At 37.3% G+C, this 20131-nt stretch overlaps 1 protein-coding gene across 1 annotated transcript in view; it reads right to left on the reverse strand.

Annotated features, from left to right (window-relative positions):
- The window catches only part of BICC1 (BicC family RNA binding protein 1), a gene marked incomplete at its 5' end in the record, with an annotated part of 286932 nt that overhangs the window by 104817 nt on the left and 161984 nt on the right, over positions 1–20131 (reverse strand). The window lies entirely within an intron of this gene.

Here is a 20131-nt window from a genome sequence, read left to right on the forward strand (position 1 = left end):
GGAAGGACATTAGATGATTCATGCTTTAAAGACTAGAGTCAAGACAGAGGTAGAGAGATAATTTGATGCTTTAAAATGTTTACTTTTGGGCAGCGCCTGGAGTTGGGGATTGCAGTAGGGCAGGGATACTCAGGAAGTGGAGACTCACAGATGGAAGGAATAGGCTCCACAAAACCTCATTGCTCTCCTATGCATTTAAGGAATCTGCTGCAGGCCAGGTATGATGACTCACACATATAGTCGTGGCACTTTGGGAGACCAAGGCAGGAGGATTGCATGAGCCCAGGAGTCCAAGACCAGCCTAGGCAACATAACGAGAACTCATCTCCACAAGGCATAAAAATAAAAATAAATTAGCCAGGTGTGGTGGCACCTGACTGTAGAGCCCCCGCTATTCAGAAAGTTGAGGCAGAAGAACTGCCTGAACCCAGGAGGCAGAGACTGTGGTGAGCTGTGATCCGGCCACTGCATTCCAATCTGGGCAACAGAATGAGACTCCGCCTCAAAAAAAAAAAAGAGTCTACCACAAATGTACACATCTTGTGTGGTTGATGTTTGTAAGAGGATATTCCAAAAGGAAAGGTTGTGTCCCTTGCCAGTAATGCATAAAAACAGGCACAGAACAGTAAACTAAGCCATACATGTAGGAATGACTAAATTAAATTCTCCCAAAATCCATTCCCACGAAGTTCCTATAGAGACACAAGATTCCCATTGCAAAGGGGAGGTAAGCGTTATTTGTATTTGTAAGGAAGTTAGAGTGCCTCAGTTTATACCTGCATCAGGCAGGTATCTGAGATCAGGTGAGACAATGGGCAGTCAAGGAAGGGAATAGATACAAGGATAGGCGATGAGAGCCTCAGAGACTCTGTTTTCATCTCTTGAACTTCTTTCTCGTCCAGACCCAGGTCCATCGCCTGCCTCACTAGGATAAAGGCAGCCATGGCTTTGGGTGGATGTGTTCTGAAGACTGCCAGTCTGTAAGTTAAAGCCTACATATTCTGGGAGTGACCAACACAACCCGCTCCTATGACAACTAGCTCAGGGGCTGTTGAAGGGGCAAGCAGGGATAAGCATCAATAGCCACTGGGGCAGAATTAAAGGCTAGTAATAGAGAGAAGTGGCTAGGAGGATAAATAACATTCCTTGTAACTCCAAGGAATCCTGTGCATGGCTCTGGGATGGCATAGATCATACCTTTTATTGTTCTAGTACTGAAAGTTGACCTAGGTGTTCATTGGGATGGGTGGGAGAAAGCAATCAGAGAAAGGGTCAGATCAATTCTAACCAGTACTTAAGTAATTGTGTATTTGCAAAAACACACACACACGCAGACACAGTTCTTTCATCCAATGAGCCATTGAGTTTCTATGAGAATAATGACATCCTCCTTTACAAATAGCCATGAGATTATATGACTACAGATTATGGAACTATGAAGAAATGAAGTTCCTAGATTATGTAATATCTAAGAATCATGGATGCACTTATTTTCTTTCAACCTATGATATAATTCTCACTGGAAAACACGCATAAGTTATGATGTGTTTGCACATGTAGCATTTCAAAACTGGCTAGCAGAAGTACAGATCAGCTGTTACATAAGGCATTCTTCCATACATGAAATTCAATTACTAAAGGAACATTAGCTTGGCTACTCAAAATCTTAAAATCACATAAAATTTCACAAACTAGAGTCATATTAACACCAACTGTTTCCATCTTACTTGGTTTTAACTCATTAACAAGTTTCTTTTTGTTTGTTTCAAGAATCGAATTTAATTTTGCTACACACTCCCAAAGATGCTGAGGATCACGAAATTGTGAGTCTAATTACACATTAGCAACCCATAAGCCCAGCCATAAATTGGACCGCATCACAATTCAGACCATGCCACTTCTTACACTTTTTCTAAGCTGTCATTTCTTTCTGTGGGTACAACTTCCTACTAATTCAATCTTGAATGCCCTCAACTTTACACATTCTCTAGCTTATTATGACTCCCAGCCCCAACCCTCTCTCTAGCTTTTCTGATGGCTTCAATTCTCCCTGTGTCATCACAACCCTCAGCTGAACATTTCACTTTTTTATCAAACACCCTGAAATCCCTACTCTTCAGATTTTCTGTCATATCCATATACCACCCCTCTATCTGTTTTCTTGACTTCTGAATAACCAAAGAACTAGAAAAAAACGCATAAAACTGTCCTAAGAAATTCAACTACAAAATCATACCACACATCCTCAGCTGGATACTCTGTGAACTTGGCAAGTTTTTAATTTCTCTTTGTTGCATTTTCTATAAGCAGCTGTTCTGAACTCTCTCCAATCTACTCAAGTCTCCAGTCATTCTTTTATTCTCCCAGGAGATGACTTTATGCCCCAAAAGACTGAGACATGTAAGGGAATTTACACTTAAATTTTCTCATTTATTTCAAATCCATTATTTTTACTCATCTCTCCTTCTTCTTGCCAAACTCAGGAAAATATGTTCAAACTAGTTTTTAATAAACATTAATTGAGGATCTGCTACAAGTCAAGCATTCTATGGCCTTAGTCATTAAGTTTATAACCACACCTAGCAGAACCTGATGAGGACTTTACACACAGAATTTTTTATTTTTTTATTATTTTATTTTATTTTTATTTTTTTGAGTTGGAATGTCACTCTGCCACCCAGGCTTGAGTGCAGTGGCATGCAAAAGGTTACTGCAGCCTCAACCTGCTGGGTTTAGGCGATCCTTCTGCCTTAGCCTCCCAAGTAACTGGATCTACAGGCGCACACCACTACACCTGGTTAATTTTTTAATTTACTGTCGAGACAAGGTCTCCCCAGGTTGCTCAGGCTGGTCTCAAACCTCTAGGCTTAGACAATCCTCTGGCCTCCACTTCCCAAAGTGCTGGGATCACAGGCATGAGCCACCGTGCTTGGCAAGAAACCAGAAATTGAAATAAGTTGTTTCTTTAGGATGAGCAAAACGTCACTGGAAGGACTCACAGGATGATGTCAATAACCTAAAAGTAGTTAATCTCAGCCCCAACATCTGTTATCTTAAATCTACCCCTGCAATGGGTAGCTCCAGGCTAAGCTCTACCCTTCAATGTCCTCTGGTGACAATTTCTTCTCTACACTTGCTCATCCTAGAAGCTCACTTAAGTGACCACTGTTCACTTAACAAAACTACATAATGAAATTAAACTCATTTCACCTCAACCCACTGATGCATCAAGCAACTACCCCATTTATTACCATTTTCTTCACCAGCAGGCATCCTTAAATATCAGCAGTTGCTGCCTCTTCTTTTTCTGATCATTATCTTCTAGATTCTGCTACTTCTAAAATTGCTCTCTTAAAGTTCACTAATGTGACCATGACCTAATTTTACTTTCCTGCATATAATGCTTTCTACAATGGAGGTATATTTTTTGATTTTAAAAATACATGTTCTTAGAAAGAATTCAAATGTTTTATTACTTAATTCACGTGATTGTTGAGAACACTGTAAAGTGATAAGTATTAGACCTCCAAAACTTATTAAACAGTAAACAAACCCATTTCAATAAAATCAAGACCCTCTAATTAATAGATTTTAGGAGAAAAAGAAATCAATAAACACCATTTATTCTCTTCTAGAATAAGGTCCAACATAGATCATAGGACTAAGGAAAGCTAGGGTTTCATTTCCTAAGGGAATGTAATGGACAGGACCACCCCAGTGCAGGCATCTTTTCAGCAGTGCATCAGTTCCAAATGCTGAAGAATCCAGGTATGATTGCTCACAGAAACCGGATGGATTCACTGCTTCCTTTAGTTATGAGCACTTTTCTTGCCATTTGTCTATAAAACTCCACCAAGTGCTGAATTTTCAAAGCTCTGGATGTGAATGGGATCATGAAGAAAAATAGGAAAAGAATGAAATTCTAATGCTTATTACTGTCAAGTAAATATTTCAGAATCCCCACGGAGCATACTTAACAACTATATTGTTAGTAACGGAAATATTTTTCCTAACTTGGCTGTAGGCATAAACCATGACGTTAAGGAGAGTACAAGTTGACAGGAACAATCATATGGCTGGGTCCTTTCCCATGTGATCAATCATCAATGCTCCTTAACCTGGCAAGAACCACATTATAGCTGCCAATAGTCTGAGAATCGTAAACCACTTGGATGACATCCAGGTAAAGGAGCTCAGGGCTTCTGCTCTACTCACACAATGAAATTCTTTTCCCTAAACTGCTAAAATCATCGTTTTCTAGACTTCCTCTTTCTTTTTGCATCTCCCCATAGTGTGTATTTTTCTTTTTGTTGACAACAGTCTAATGTGCCTGGAAACTGCTTCAAGTGCCTGTGTTCCACTCGGGATCATTTTAGTACTTTTGCAGATGGCTTGGAGCTTTTTTTTTCTCAAAATGAGCCATGAACTCTAAATCATTTTGCCATATTTCCACACTGATATATAAAATACACTTGAGATGACTACAGTCATTTTTTTCACTAGACAACGGAGTTGTTAATTAACCTGGGAAAGAATCCTAACTCAATTTTCCATGGCATAATGATTATCTCAATTACCAGGATACCCATCTTAGCTCAGGTTCCCCTCCAAAAAAAGACCTTGAAACTAGGTCTTCTAGTTTGGATTACTTGGGATAGTTGGGGAGGTGATTCTGGGGAGCATACATTAGGGAGTAAGGAAAATATGACTGAGGAGAGAGAAAAACCATAAAAGGGAGTGGTATGGAGTGGTCAGTTGTGGTGGCTCAATCCTCCTGGGTATTCTGAAAAGAACTAAATAATGTGCCTCAGAATCATTCTATATCAGGGAGGGACCTGGGCATTTGTTTTCTGACTCCAGTCCTTCACTAGGCAAGGGCTGCCCCAGAAGAATTCAATCATCAGAATCATCACTGGCTCTTCTAGGCTGCTGTGCACCAGGCAGTACACTCCCATGGGGCTGACAAAGTGTTCAGGTAGGGAAGCAGACATGTGGCCCTTGAGATGGGAAGCTGTTGGTGTGCATGTGCAATGTCTACTGCAGGTGAACTCACAGGTAGGCCAAGAGCATATCAACAGCATCTGCTACAGCAGCCAACCCCTCATTTCCTTGCTTTCATCAAGTTACCATGTCCTGCTGATTCATCTTCCAATAACTCTCTTGGATTCCCCATTATCAAACATGATCTACTACATTCATCTTCCAATCTTTAAGCCCTTCCTATTAATATCTCCTGTGACCACTCCCAACCTCAGGCCTTCTGCTGTCTACAAGATGGATGAGTTCTCATGGGGTCATTGGCCCTCACTGAATTGCCCTACTTGTCCAACCTTCTAATACTTCCACCAACTTTTCTGATACTTTCTCTTTCAAAAAACAGCTTCCTCTCTTCCTATAACACACAATGATCTTTCCCAGTTTTAAATTTTCCCCATAGAGAATACCCCACTCCTTTGGCACTAGAACCTACCAATACTAACACCCAAGGAATATTTTTCTTAGCTGTGGTTTGCACCCTTCTCCTTCTCCCCTGAGCTACTCTAGTCTTGATGGCAAACAATGCTATTTTTAAAGATTTGTTTAAAGTGAGTAGACAAGAGTCCACAACCAAGCTTTATGTTTCCAAAGTGCAGAAGCTGAGGTCAATGTTTCTTCTTAAATTCCTCCAACACTCACTGTAGTGCCCACTAACCAAAGACCAACAGAAACACATCTGTAGTAAATAAACTGAGCTTTCGATAGCTTACTAGGGCAAGAAACAGTACACCAAAAGAATGGGGAATTTTAAGAAGAAACTGGTAGACGCTTAGTATACAATTTGTGTTTGTTTTAGGTGATTCCAAGAAAAGTTTAAGAAAGCAGAGGCCAGATCTGAAATGCAGCTGAGAGAAATTAGGGGCAATTCATTTATTGTCTTGGCAAATTTAATCTAGAAGGCAGAGAATTAAACCTCAGTTGGAGTCATCATTGGTAAAGCAGAAGCAATCACTCATGCCAGTCATAAGTGGAGTCTAATTACTTTCGTGGTTGAAGAGTGTCCTTGTCTCAATCTTGTTTCAGATATACTCAAAAAGTAGTCTTGTCTGATTATTTACGTTTTGCAAGAGATATTTATGTTCAGTTGGGAACACTGTGGCCTAGCTGTCAGCTGCCAGGACCATTTTTCATTTTCTCAAAAGTTATTCAAAGGATACCAGAATAACTTAAATCATTGTTGAATTAATTTCAGATTTATTCTAAACCTAATGATAATGTAAACTTTAACTCATAACGTATCATTCTAACTTTCTGGCAGGCACTGCACACATGGCGGGGAATAAGACATATTGTTTGACATAGACCCATGAGCTTGAAGTCCAGAAGAAAAGCTGATGCAATACAACAAGTATGAAAAGTGCTCAAATTTAAGTATGCATACAGCAATGAGTTAGTGCAGGAAATAGAATATTAAAGTCCATCTGGAGATATGGTGAAGCTTTCAGGAGATACACCACCTGAGATGAATGTGGAAGGATGACTAGGAGTGGACCAGTTAAAAAAAGGAGGGTGGAGGATACCTTCTGTAAAAGCCACAACCTAGTAAGGGTGTGATCTGGCACAATATATCAGAGAACAAAACCTAAATCAATGTTGCTGGAAAAAACTTTACACAAAGCACTCAAAAATATTTTCAGTATATTTTTAAGTACCAGGTGCTATTTCAACACCTCTGAAGTTGCACAGTGCAGAAGGTGGCTTTTGTTCTCAGTTAAGTAAACTGAGCATTAAAGAGAAAGTAAATTATACCAAAATGTAATACTTTATTCATGGAACTCACTCTAAACATGAGACAGAATAGAAATGGAATGCAAGTCAATTTAAAATAATATATTTAATTTATATGTCCTTCCCTTGAATATAAGGTATTGGAAAAAGTTCAGAAACTTTACTTACTAAAATAGGAAACCAGAACCTAATATGGAAACAAAGTCAAACAACTTACTTGATCTTCTTTCTGTTATGTCAAGAAAACTCAGGAATTCAATAACTATTGTATAATATTATCACTAATTCTCATGCCTTGCCAAACGTGCGCGTGCACACACACACACACACACACACACACACACACACACACACACACACAAAACTTCCATGCTATTAATATTAAAGACCTAATCTTTAGATAATTTACTTTGGAAATCCAGGGCTCAAATGTTATTACATACATACTTTTCTACAGTCCTTCAAAAATTAACACATTATTACTATTTAAGGTTCATTATTTTCTTTTTGGCTTGAAATAAAAATTATTCATCCATAGATTACTTGTAAATAAGTAGTAATGGTGGAAAACAGTTTGGGTAACACAATTAGAGAAAAATAAAAGCAATCTTAAACATCTAAGTAAAAAAATACTAACCATTTAAATGTCTATTTCATTAGAAAAAAAGATGAACAACTGCTGTGGTCTGAATGTTTGTATCCTTCCAAGATTTATATGTTGAAACCTGTCCCTCAAGGTGATGGAATTAAGAAGTGGAGCCTTGGCAGTTTTTCTTTTTTGAGAAATGTGCCCATGACAGGTCTTTCTGCCAAATCTTTCTTTTCCTTCTCTTCTTCTCATGAATAAACTCTGCTTTAAAGCTTAAAAAAAAAGGAAGAAAGGAAAAGAAAAAAGAGGCTGAGTCTTTGGAACATTAGGTCATGAGGGCTCCACTCTGATGAATGGAATTAGAGTCCTTATTCAAGGAACATGAAGGGAGTTATTTGTCCCTTCCACCATGTAAACATATAGAAAGAGTCATCTATGAGGAATAGGTTCTTAACAGACACCAAATCTGCAAGCATCTTGACCTTGGACTTCCCAGCCTCCAGAACTGTGAGCAATAAATTTCTATTGTTTATTTTTATCAACTACCCAGTCTGACACACTGTTATGGTAGCCCAAATAAACTGAGTCAACAATCTAGGGAACTAGGGAAAGAAGATGAATATACTAACAACAGGTAAGGACAAACTATCCACAGAGGGTCATAAACAAGTGTTCCATACACAGATGAAAATGCTCTACTTTTCTATTAAGAAAGTGCTTATGACAATATAATTTTTTTTCACTATTTAGATTGGCTGAGAATGGGAAAGCACTATGTTGTTTCCTTTTCCAGAAAGCAGTCTTCATGTAATAGGGGTTCAACAGTAATTGGAAGGATAAGGTGACAATCCTAAAAAAAATTCAAATTATTCATATCCTGTGGACTGAAAATTCTACTTGTTAGAATTTATGCAACATAAAAACATATGGAGACAAATTCTAAATTCACTGTAGACAAAAAATAACCCAATGTCCATTAAAACAGATTTGTTAAAATACATATTATACAGCCATATCCCACATATACACAAAATGTCATTTTACACAGCTACAAAAATAATGGCATTATTATTTATGTGCTTATATGGAAGACATCCTCTGGTTATTTTTAAGAGGAACAATCCAGTTGCAGAACTGTGTGTGTAGAATAAGTCCATTTTTATAAATTAATAATACATAACTATTTGCATAGACTAAACAGCTAAAAACACACACATTATGTATTCTCATTTTATTTTTATTTTAGCCAGGACTCATTTTGTTTTAAGAGTAGCTTCTGGCAACAAGATGTAAAGTGAATATAACTCCTCATTCCTGAAATTTCTCCAATGTCTTTTGATTAAAATGTCTGCTAGTACCAAAGTTGCATAAACATGTAATAATAAGGCACAAGCCATACTTTAATAACACAGAAAAGACTGTGGAATAAATGAAGATGCCACTTCATTTTTATTTATTTTATTTAGCTAGTGAGAATGTCACATGGTAGCTCAGTATTGTTTGCAACTGCAAAAGGCCTTCATGAAAATAAGTTAATTGCTACTGACAGACTTGATATATGTCACTGAATTCTGTCTAGTTATGCCATGACTGACAGAGTAGAAGAAAACCAGGAAAAGGCCACAGATGATTTTGGAAATAATCAAAATTTGGTGTCTATCTCCAGGCCAAGATATGCACTTACAGCACTTACTGTGGTGTTCAAATATGATCAGAAACCTTAGAAACTGTCACAGTTATCACAACTACACATTCCAACCAAGAGGAATGGAAGACACAGGCAACAAGACCCAGGAGGACAACAGGCCTGCCAGCCCTGAAGCTACAGGAATAAAGTAAAACATTGGGTGAAACACTCATGGGGGAAAAAAGCAAACAGTTGAACTTGCACAATTAGCTATATAATTCAAAATTGACTGCAAGCTGGCTTTTAAAATGTGTATAGGTCAATCAACCTACCAAGTTTTATCATTTTCACTGAAATTCTATCATTCACCTATTTTGTTACAGACGTGTGCTTCCTTCGGTAGAGCACAGATACTGCATGTCCTGATGCTGATGCTGCAAAAAGGAAGCCAGTTTGATGATACATCAGGCTGCATGAAATGTTCTAACAGGAATCCAGTGCTATTCAGATAGCAGACTCCTGATAATAGCTCACTCCTCCAGTTCAGCATTTCTCAACCTCAAACTACTGACATTTTATGCCAGAGGATTATTTGCTGTAGGGGGTTGTCCTGTGTAGGGTAGGATGTTGAGAAGCATCCCTGGCTTCTATCCACTAGGTGCCAGTAGCACCCTCTCCAGGAATTGCCAAATGATCCTGCGGGATAAAATCACCCCAGATTGAGAACGACCATTCCAGACAAAAGTAGATGTATCCCAGCAAAGTCATTCACAGATCTCAAGAAAGATAAAAGGAAAGGAAGATACCGTGAAAGCATAAGAATGATAAAAATAAATCTAGGTTGGAATTTTTTAAAAGACAGACATCCAGCAAGCTTTTAAAACCCAGGTCAGGAGCTAGTCATGATTGCCTTTCTTCTTGAAGATACTTAAGAAATGTATTTTAAGTCTGGGTTTTCTTAAGTGAATGTATTGGTCAATCTAGTTTTTTCATCATCAAGCACTCGTCATTAGTACCTCTGTGTATGTTTATCATAGAGTGAAGGAAAATACCGTATCTTGAACTTTGAACTCAAGGTTTGTATCCTAACTCTATCACTTAAAAGTCCAAGACCTTCAAAAAGTTCTATCATCTCATCGCATCAGTCATAAACATATATAGTGGGGAGAACAACACTTATGTGGGGTACTGTAAAGATTAAAAGAGATAACACAGGCTCTATTACAAAATTTATTACAAAACAAGAAAATAATATTTTCTGTCTTCCTCCTCATACAGTGTAACAGAGAAAGGATCCTGGGATGACATTTCCCTCACTATAGGCAAGAGGAGGAAAAAACATCTGTTCCAGAAACAGGAAGACTAAGGAAGAAGGAGCCCTCCCAACAAGGGAGACAGCAGCATTCACAGTGGCAGGAAAGCTAAGAAAAAAATCAAGACTTGGTCAGGTATAACTGTGGTATATTTTACTGTTTAATTTAGCCATTTTCTCTCTTTTTTAAAAAGTTTAACAAAACTTTTGATTGTTTCTTAAGAGATTTCACAGTGCCTTTAAACTTATATATTAAGGAGTATTACATTATCTTTGCATATAATGCACTAATATGCTGATGAAAGTGCTGTGTCCAGTATCTGTGACTATTTTTTAAAATATAGACTTTATTTTTTAGAGAAGTTTCTAGTTCACAGCAAAACTGAGTAGAAAGTACTGTGAGCTCCCACATCCCCTCCCTACAGATGCGAACAGGCTCCCCCACTGTCAGCATCACAGCAGCTATGTTCTATGGGCTTTGATAAATGAGAATGACATATATCCACAATTTTAAATCAAACAGAATAATTTCATTGCCATGACAATCCTCTGTGCTCTGTCTATTCATCCCTCTCCCTAAGTCCCTGATAACTACTGATCTTTTCACTGCCTCCATAGTTTTGCTTTTTCTAGAATGTCATCTAGTTGAAATCATAAAGTATGTGGCCTTTTCAGATTGGCTTCTTTCACTTAGTAGTATGCACTTAAGAATCCTCCTTGAGTTTTAATGGCTTGGCAGTTCATTTCTTTTTAGCACTGAATGATATTCCATTGTGGGATGTACCACATTTATCTATTCACCTATTGAAGGATATCTTGGTTATTTCCAAGTTTGGGTGATTCCATATAAAGCCGCTATAAGCATCTATGTGCAGGTTTTTGTGGGAGCATAAGTTTTTAACGCCCTTGGGTAAATACCAAGGAGTCTGATTGCTAGATCGTATGGTAAGAGTAAGTTTGCAAGTTTTGTAAGAAATTTTTCTTTTGTAAGAAACTACATGTTTTCCAAAGTGGTTGTACCATTTTGCATTCCCACCAACAATGAATGAGAGTTCCTATTGCTCCACATCTTCACCAGCATTTGGTGTTACCAGTATTTTGGATTTCAGCCATTCTAATAGATATGTAGTAGTATTTTATTGTTGTTACTCACAATTCTCTAAAACTATATAATGTTGGGTCACTTTTCATATACTTATTTGCTATCTGTATATCTTCTTTGGTGAGGTGTCTGTTAAGATCTTTAACACATTTTTCAATCAGGTTATTTGTTTTCTTATTGTTAAGTTCTAAAAGTTCTTTGTATGTTTTGGGTAACAGTCCTTCATCAGATGTGTCTTTGGCAAATATTTTCTCCCAGTCTCTGGCTTGTCTCCTCTTCCTGTTGTTGCTTTCACTTTTTAAATTATTTTCTCACCTCTCTACTCCACTCCCAATTTGTTTCTTTACTAAGTTAATGGAAAATGTCTTTTAAAAAAACTACCAGATAGATATTTTTGCTTATTTGAAGTTTGAGAAGATAACTGAAAAACTGATACTATCTTCCTCTCTGGCCCTGGTACAGGAGAAAGAGAAAAAGATGGGAAAGAACAGCTAGCCTGCTACAGCAGTTACAAGATGAGCTAATACGCCAATACTTGGAGACTTCAAAAGAGGAGGAAGGGGAACCAGCCAGAGATCAAGAAATGAATCCAAGCTCAGGTCCTCAGTTTTGATAATGAGTCACCAAGAATGAACTTTCTTATCTGTAAATGGTATGTGTATGTTGTGTGTATGTGTGTAAGAACACACATATTCAGAAAAAAATCTCATATGTGCATGTTTGGCACTATCTACAACAAATAAGGTTATTTTTGTAGGAAGAGATACATCGACAAAATGAACACTTAAAATATACACTCAATTTTAAAAGTCCTTTATAAAATTGCTTAAGTATACTAGAAGTTCCAAGGACTAGAAATGGCTCAGGTCCTCCTCTGAGAGATTCTAGTGAGACTATGCTTTCTGTAGCAACAGTGACTGCATATACTACTACACCACATACAACTTATCCAGCTCTTTGGATGGATTCCTACTCTTGGACCCCAATGGACATTCATCAGGTGATGATCTTAATGATATATACAAAAATGTTAAACATAAAATATTTCTGCCCAGAAGAAAAACAAAGGTCCCTCGGCAGTTAATTAATACTACTTCCAAATATTTAAAGCAAAAATAAAACAAAAAACAACATGAAAACCAAACCAACAACAAAATTCCTCCAAACAATTTATAACATATTCTGAGCTTATTTTCTTTACAAAGTCATCTAGTCTTCTTTTAGAAGTTGTTTAACTTAATGACAAATCACAAAGTGTCTAAGGAAATGACACATGACATAAAATATCAAGTTAAAATTCAGAGGCAAGTACTTTTCAAAAATGTACACAGCTAAGAGTGGTTTCATACTTTTAAACTGTAAAATCTAATTCCCCCTGAAAAAGGAGGTGTTATCTATAAGATGTACTAACCCTAGCCTGTCTTCAAATCTCTGTCATTCCCAAGGACTGAGACATTATGAAACTGAACTGCTTATAATTAGTTATTCTTGGCAATGATCACTGAAGGGATACTGCATCACAGAATACCTGGAATAGGGCAAGGTCCCAGAAAAGTTACTTTCTCATCCTGGTATGGTTGTGAAAAGACATTTGAGTATAGTGATTGAGATTCAGCGCTCTGGAAACAAACTTAAGACTCTAAATTCACGTTTGGGGTCTGCTACTTACTAATGTAAAACCATTGACAAGTTACTTTACTTGAGAATTGAATACCATCGCCTAACTCATAGGGTTGCTCTGATAATTAAATAAGATTTAAGATTATGTATGTAAAATATTTAGCATAGTAACTGGCTCCAGTAGGTGTCAACAAATGGTAGGACCCAATATTACTATTAATAATACAATTATGTAACCAAATATTAATTAGAATACCCACAATCAAAACAATTTTGGTCAAGTGGTCCACTGGTAAACTGTGTCCTGCTATATTTCATTTACAATCCTACTGAGAATGGGTTTCAGGAATTCAAGTATCCTATAAATAACAATGACCAGATCATTTTCCCTAAATTTTCTTCTACTTCCATTATTAGGGCTACTCAGAACCACTAAAAGAAGGTTTAGTCACAATAATGTCTCACATTTGTTCACTTAAGGTATCTATAGGAAAGACATCATTAGTTGATATTTTTCATAACAGTGATTGCCACTCATGTGTGAAGGCTTTGATTCTCAATCTTTTTCCTTATACAACACACTTTATAGATACACATTTCTATCCATATTGGTGTTACCATGACTGAGTTTAGGGCTCAGACACTCTACAAACACTTACTGAATGTCAACTATATCCTGGTTACAGTACTAAGGATGTAGTGATTCACAAAACCCATGTGTGTGCTCTTTACCCTTTAGAGAACTGACCACCAGGCATAGTGTTCTATGACCTTTCACTGACATGTGTTCCACAACATGGCTTAGTAATATATTTGTATGTGTGTATGTTTGTAAACATATTCATAAACAGAGACACATGACTGAGAGTTTCATTAAACAATGCACTTACTGAAATAAGTCAGGCATGGAAAGATAAATACCACAAATTCTCTCTGATATGTGTAAAGTTAAAAAGTTGACCTCATAGAAGTAGAGTAGAACAATGGTTACTAAAGACTGGGAAGGAAGGGAGGGCAGTTTAAGGGGAGGCTGGTAAACAGATACAAAATTATAGCTAGATAGCAAAAAAAACAAAAAACAAAAAACCCAATGTTCTATATCATTGTAGGGCAACTATAGTTAATAATTTATTGTATATTTTCAAATAGCTAGAAGAGAGTATTTTGAATTTTCCCAGCACAAGGAAATAATAAATGTTTGAGGTGATGGATATACTAATTACCCTGTTTTAATCTAAATACATTGAATACATGTGTTGAAATATCACATTGTACCCCATAAATGTATAAATGATTATGTCAATTCAAAATAACTTGATAAAAAACAATACCCTTGTGTTCTATTTTTTTTTCCTAATCTAGTTGGGGCATTTTACTACTGATTGTGACCCATTTGATTAACTTTTGACACACTAATAGCTCGCACCCACCACTGGAAACACTTTGGTCCAGTGTGCCATTCCATGTTTTTTTTCTGCCCTGAGTCCTTTGAGCACAAACTATGTTAAAGTCCTCAACAAACTAGTTCACTGTAAGTACCCAACAAAAGTATAAGTATACGCAGCAAAACATTTTCCCCTGGAAAAAAATTCAGTGAATGGTCTACAATTTTTCTCATGCCAAGATTTTCTATTTGATATCCGCTTATTCTGATGGAATACAACCAAAGTCTCGTGGAAATTCTGAGGAATCTCGTGTTAATTCTAGGAGAAAAATAATGGCTATATTTGATGCCAAACTGCCACCAAACCAGGATACATTAAGCAAACTGATCAACACCTCTCATTCCCGCTAGTCCTGGGGGATCTTGTTGTCATGTGAGGAACACTTGCAGAGATCAGTTCCTATCACTTTGTTTAACTCTGCTATAAAGTCTCATTAAGGCTTACCTCATTTATTTGGAATTTGGCATAAAAACATTAAACAATTTTTTACCCCCATTTACCTACACCTGTCTAAGAAGAAAGAGATTGATGAGCAAATTAAGAGCAAAAAAGACTTGAGAAAAATGTTTACCTTATTCAAGAGAACAAACACATCTATGGAGTTCACAGCACAATCACACCAGTGTGATACATTCTCATTAACTATCACTTTAACTTATTTGTTAAAGCAAGTCTGGCAGAACTTCTGTTTGGCAAAACAGTCAAACTTGTTAAAAATGCAATTTGTACTTTAATGAAGTTGCATTTATTTTAAAATAGGCTGTGATTCAGAATATTCAAAATTTTAATGAGTGCCTGAAGTAAAGCTGTATGGTATTAAACACCTTAATCTTTAAATAATGGTTTCACAGGCAAAAACCTCATATTTTTCTATGTAAAGAAAACTGTTCTAATATTCTGATTCCAAGAGCTAGAAACAGTATGATTTTCATCTAACTCAAAATAAATCTGTTATCCAGAAGAAATAATATTGCATAATTTTTCTTAATTATGACCTTTATTAAGACAATACTAGAGTCACCTATTAAAATGTCCATTTTATTAAACTTTGAACTCCTAACTGTTTCTTGCTCTAATGAGGATTCAACCTTCCAATAATTTCAAATACTTTAAGGATTTTTTAAAAAATATTCTATAGTCCCTCAGTTTATAACATAAGTATGCACTCCCCTAAAATGCCTGTGTATATAAAAATATTTCCATAACTTTTTTCCCAAATATATTCTATCTAGAATATGATCAAAGAGGAATGGAGGAGAGTGAAAGGGAAGAAGAAAGGATGAAAAGATGAGGAAGGAAGGAAAAAGGGGACAGAGAGAGGCAGATGGTCTTTTACCCATTATATGAACACAGTTGCAGAAAAATGAGGCTGTCATGATTCTGAACTTATCCATGTTAACTGACTGCAAAGACGACAGAAACATGAAATTAATCCATCCATAAAAGTGTAATTCTATGGATGCCAAGATAAACATTATCCACAAGTGACTGCTGAACAACTCTGCCTGTTTTTCAGTAGTGGTCATCTACTATCCTAGGAACACATGGTCTTCTTAGTGACTAAATCATGATATTTCCATATCAGATGGTGAGAGTTGTGTTTACCAAACACAGCTAGGTCAGAAGAACAATGAGCGGAACTTGTTAAGCATATGGATTCCTAGTTCCACTCTCAGAACTACTGAGCCAGAATCTCTAGTGAAGACTCTGAATTTTCTAATTGATGGTAAATTCAAGCTGTTGGCTGCTTGCCTTCCTAACAGGCAGCTTCCCACCAGCACTTCAATCAAGTGAGCCATACAGCCGCTCACACAGTTGCTCTGATAAAGGATTAATGGCTTAAAAAAATAAAGTTTGGACAGAGCTACTGGAAGCTAATTTGAGAAACAGAACTAGATTCCAATAAGGTAAAGAAGGGGCAGACTGTGGTAACAGTAGCCATAAAAAAAATGTTTGTCTAGGCTCAAATATGTAACCAATATGCATTTAGAAACTAGAACATGAAATATAACACCAACCCATGGCTGTATTGTCTCTCTAGTATAGTCTAGGAATTATTTGTATATTCTGAACTTTCACATCACCATGGGATTTAGAATTTAATAATCACCCGAAGCATGGCATGGATCCCTAAGTACATTTATATTCTTTAGTCTCTTGAATAATTATAGTCTGGGATGAAGAAGGGTTAAAGATTGACAATTATTTTCTTTGCAACACTCAGGGGAGCAGGGAGGAATAGCCGCACCAGATGAAAGAGCAAATAATTACCTTCTAAAATTCCTTCTGCCTTTTTCATTTTACTTTTATTAAATACAATTTTACAGTCAAACCAACTTCATCTCTGAATTGAACCACTTAAAAAATAATATAGGTATACACATATCAGGGATGTTAGCCAAGAACTGATTCAGCAGCTGTGTGTTTAAACAAGAAGAGCAACTCAAATACATTCCAAACACTAAATTCCTCTGAGGCAAATTTTTTAATCTTTCTCCCTTTTTGTCCTCTTTTGGCACATTCTACTCACCATACAGTATTATGGACATGCATATAGCACTTCATAAAAAAAAAGCCGGGCTCGGTGGCTCAGCCTGTAATCCCATGCCTTTGGGAGGCTGAGGTGAGTGGATTGCCTGAGCCCGCGGGTACGAGACCCACCTGGGCAGCAAGACCTCATCTCTACAATAAATCAAAAAATCAGCCGGGCGTGGTAGCGCATGCCTGTAATTCCGGCTACTCGGAAGGCTGAGGTGGAAGGATCGCCGGAGACCAGCAGGTGGAGGCTGCGGTGGCCGGGAGCAGCCACTGCACTCCAGTCTGGGCGACAGAGTGCGACTCCAACTCAAAAAAAAAAAAAAAATGTCTGTAGACCCAGGTCTGGAGGAATCAATTCTTAAACAAAATTCCAAAAGTTAACTTTAACCCTGTGGAAATTATGCCCAATGCTCTCAAATGTACTGCTGAAATATTATAATCGAGATATGCAATAGAGTTGGTCATTCTGAATGGGTTAAGTGTGTCAATGACAGCAAACCAATCTAAAAATATTAATCGATTCACCTCTGTATTTTCTAATCTAAAGGTGACATCACATTTTGAAAAAAAACAAACTATTTTTCAGTTTCTCAGATAATGGGGAGAAAAAAATGCAGCATGGATACTGCAAGAGAATAAGCCATACCAAAATTACCTGGAATTGTTTTCTTTGGTTTCTTTTTTTTTTAATGATGTTGTGGGGTACAGTTAAGGGTTAGGTATACAATTACGCTTCATTCAGGCACCCTGTTGATGTGAGGTGTTTCCCTGTTCCCAGACAGATATTTGCTACTGTTAATCCCTTCTCCCTCCTCCCCCCATAGTTTCCCAGTACCGTCAGTCATTTTCTTATACTATTGCATTGGATATTCAAGGTCCATTATATGAATGAGAACATGCGATACTCGGATCTTTGTTTCTGTGAGAGGTCACTCAGTATTATAGACTCTAGTTCCATCCAGGTTGCTGTGAAATTCATGATTTTGTTCTTTTTTATGGCTGCATAGTATTCCATCATGTATATGTACCACATTTTTTAATCCAGTCCTCTTTTGATGGACAGCATGGTTGTTTCCAGGTTCTTGCTATTGTGAACAACGCTGCGATAAACATACGTGTGCAGGTATCTTTTTTATAGAGTGGTTTGAGTTCTTCAGGATATATTCCCAGTAGGGGGATTGCAGGGTCATATGGAAGGTTGGTATTTAGAGCATTTAGGAATTGCCACACTGCTTTCCACAGAGGTTGCACTAGTTTACACTCCCACCAACAGTGTAGAAGTGTTCCCTTTTTGCCACACCCTCTCCAGCAGCTGTTATTTTTGGAGTTGTTGATAATTGCCATTCTGACTGGAGTTAGGTGGTATCTCAGTGTGGTTTTGATTTGCATCTCCCTGATGATTAGTGAGGTTGAACATTTCTTCATGTGTTTGTTGGCTGTTTGGATGTCTTCCTCTGTGAAGTGTCTGTTCATATCTTTCGCCCATTTTAATAATGCGGTTGTTTGTTTTTTTTCTTTTCAGCACGTTTGAGTTCCTTGTAGATCCAGGATGTTAAGACTTTGTCAGACCTGGAGTTGGCAAATACTTTTTCCCAGTCTGTTGGTGGTCTCCCTGCTCTCTTGATGGTTTCTTTGGCCTTGCAGAAGCTTGTCAGTTTAATAAGGTCCCACTTGTCTATCTTCTCTCTTATGACCTGTGGGTTTCGGGTTTTCTTCAGGAATTGGATGCCAGTTCCAATTTCCATGAGAGTATTTCCTTTATTTTCTAAGATTCTTATGGTTTGAGGTTTTATATTTAGGTCTCTGATCCATTTGGAGTTAACCTTTGTGCATGGGGATAGATAGGGATCCTGTTTCAATCTTCTGCATGTGGTCAGCCAGTTTTCCCAGCACCAATTACTGAATAGGTTCTCCTCTCCCCAGTGGTAGGTGGTGGAGGCCTTGTCAAAGATGAGTTGGTTGAGAAATTGAGGTTTTGCCTCTGGAATCTCAATTCTATTCCATTGATCTATATGCCTGTTCCTATACCAATACCAAGCTGTTTTGATGATTGTAGCTTTATAGTAAAGTTTGAAGTCTGGTAATGTGATACTACCTGCTTTGTTTTTTTTTTTTTTGCTTAGGATTGTTCTGGCTATTCTTGGACGTTTGTGTTTCCACATGAATTCCTGTGTTGTTTTTTCTAGGTCTGAGAAGAATGTTGCTGGTAATTTGATGGGTATTGCATTGAATTTGTAGATTGCCTTAGGTAAGATGGACATCTTCACAATGTTGGTTCTTCCAATCCATGAGCATGGGATATTTTTCACTTGCTTGAGTCATCTTTCATTTCTTTGAGCAGTGTTTTGTAATTTTCATTGTAAAGGTCTTTCGCGTGTCTGGTTAGGAAGATGCCAAGGTACTTCATTTTTTTTTGTGGCTATTGTGAATGGAACTGTGTTTTTTATTTGGGTTTCTGTTTATTATTGGTGTAAAGAAATGTGATTGTCTTTTGCACATTTATTTTGTATCCTGAGACTTTGCCAAAGGCCTTTATCAGTGTAAGGAGGTTTTTGACAGATTCTCTTGGGTTTTCAAGGTACACAATCATATCATCTGCAAAGAGAGAAAACTTGACTTCTTCTTTTCCTATTTGGATACCCCTAATTGTCTCCTTTTCTCTGATTGCTCAAGCCAGGACTTCCAGTACTATGTTGAACAGGAGGGGTGAGAGTGGGCATCCTTGTCTTGTTTCAGTTTTCAGGGGAAATGGTTCCAATTTTTGTCCACTTAGGAGTATGCTGGCTATGGGTTTCTCGTAGATGGCTTTTACTTTTTTGAGGTATGTTCCCCGTATGCCTAGATGTTCAAGGGTTTTTATCAAGAAGGGTGTTGGATTTTATCAAAAGCTTTTTCTGCATCTAATGATATAATCATGTGGTTTTTGTTTTGACATCTGTTGATGTATTTAATTACATTTATGGTTTTATGAATGTTGAACCAGCCTTGCATCCCAGGAATGAAGCCTACTTTGTCATGATGGATGATTTTTGAGATGTATTGTTGAATCTGGTTTGCTAGGATCTTGTTGAGAATTTTAGCATCTATGTTCATCAAAGATATTGGCCTGTAGTTCTCTTTCTTTGTTGGATCG

Source organism: Carlito syrichta, unplaced genomic scaffold, assembly GCF_000164805.1.
Source record: "Carlito syrichta isolate Samal-C Ts95f unplaced genomic scaffold, Tarsius_syrichta-2.0.1 Scaffold305437, whole genome shotgun sequence".
Lineage (NCBI taxonomy): Eukaryota > Metazoa > Chordata > Mammalia > Primates > Tarsiidae > Carlito > Carlito syrichta.